Raw genomic sequence first — 2,190 nt, 5'->3', positions numbered from 1 at the left:
ATGTATTTATGTGTATGTGTATGTATGTATGTATCGTTGTCTGTGAATTTGCGACGCGGCAAAACGTGTTTACTGCGATATTGGTATCAGTTAAACTGAAGCCTTAGATTTACACCGGTAAATAATTCACTTTGCCTGTTTGCGTCTCTTCTTATATTTGCAAGCAATCATCGATCTGCGATACCTTAAAAGTTTGCAAGCAAATCTCTCAAGATATATATTTTAAGAGATAGGAAAAAAATCTAATATCTAAGATCACATGAACATTCACAGACAGATAAAACAAAAACATAAATACTTACAGTGATATTGACTGATAAATACTATATAATTATATATAAATATATATATGTGTGTATGTATGTGTGTGTGTGTGTGTGTGCGTGCGTGCGTGTGTGTATGTGTATGTATATATATGTAAACTTATATACTTATCTATATACACACACACACACATATATATATATATATTATGTTACCCATACTCGAATTTACATACATATAAGTACCTATGTATATGTATGTGCAGGTGTGTGTGTGTGTGTGTGCTCGCCGGCGAGCGTCTATACGAGAGGGTGTGTACGTGAGTGTATATCTGTGTATATATTTACGTATTGATAATGACATGGCCGTTCAGTGAACGAAAATAGAAAGTGAAAAACGCATTGTAAGCAATCTAAAGACGTTTATAAATTCAGTCGCAATAAAAGCGAAGCACACTATTGTAAACCTTCTTGGGATTGTGTTAATGTTTTTTGTTTCTTAAGTATTTCTATTTATGTATATAATACATATATGAATATATATGTACACTTGTGTGTGTGTGCGCGTGCGTGTGTACACACGGCCGAAAAACGTGTGTAGCTGAAGTTAACCGCACAACGCTATTCGTTCATGTGAAATACAGAGATTCCGCGTAAATACAAATGCGATTTATGAAACTGTGATTTCGTGTTACTTGAACCTCAGAACGATAAACTTCCATAATAATAATAACAATAATAATAATAATAATAATAACACTTTCAAATTTTTCCCCAAGGGCAGCTATTTTGGTACTTGTTTTATCGACCCCGAAAAGATGAAAGTTAAAGTTGACCTCGGTGGAATTTGAAATCAGAACGTTCCAACGAGTGAAATAGCGCCAAGATTTTAGCCGACGCTCTTACGATTCTATACTACTACTACTACTACTACTAAGAAGAAGAAGAAGAAGAAGTTTCACTCCTTAGATATGAAGCAGGGATAATCGCATGGACAGTAGACGAGCTAAAGAGCGTAGACAAGGAAGTTGCAGTCAAACTTTATGTACCAAGAAAAAGAGGGCGAATAGGATTGATTGGATGCAAGTACAGCATTAGTGCAGAAGAAAACAACATAACATGGTATGTAAAAGATGCCACAGAACCGCTATTATTGGAAGCAAGAAGGTCAGGCTTGGGTAAGATGGAAGATTGCAACGATAAAGCACTGTAGAAGCACTTGAGAATGAACGAAACTGAAAATAGGAAGATAAAGAAAAGAATGCATGGCCAATTTCATAGAGAGGTTGATGATGAGACAGACGGAGAAAAATGATGACTATGGATGACTAAAAGTGATTTAAAACAGGAATTATATCTCCAAAAGCTTAAATCATATTTTTAATTGTAATGGTCAGCAAAAGATGTTGCTATTTCTGAAAACTGGAACCCAGAAATGGTGGCTGCATTTTTCTATTTGCAAATCTTCACTAGGTTGTTCAAATATTCTGTTTAATTGACATATTGAAATATCTGAGAAATACAAGTATGTGGATGATATATAACGATTGTCTCAAAGCCCCCACGCAACGTAACACATAGCAAACCAGGTGTTATATATGTTTCATAATCCAGGGATATTTTCGATATTGATTTGTTGCCTGGTTTGCTTGAATTCTTACTTACGTTCCTGTCATATTCGCCAAGCCGAAATAGCAAGAATCACGGGAATAGGAAATGTTACAACCATTGTAACATTGTGTGTGTGTGTGTGTGTGTGTGTGTGTGTGTGTGTGTGTGTGTGTGTGTATATATATATCAGACAAAAATATAGCAGGAAAATAATGAATTTCATTAGCTCACGGCTGCTTCTAATATTGGATGCGGTGGACTTGTGTCTGGGTGCCTGGATAACATTTTAGAGATTCATCGGATCCTCAGATATGAA

Source organism: Octopus bimaculoides, chromosome 21 (assembly GCF_001194135.2).
Source record: "Octopus bimaculoides isolate UCB-OBI-ISO-001 chromosome 21, ASM119413v2, whole genome shotgun sequence".
Lineage (NCBI taxonomy): Eukaryota > Metazoa > Mollusca > Cephalopoda > Octopoda > Octopodidae > Octopus > Octopus bimaculoides.
Note: the sequence above shows the minus strand (reverse complement) of the source record.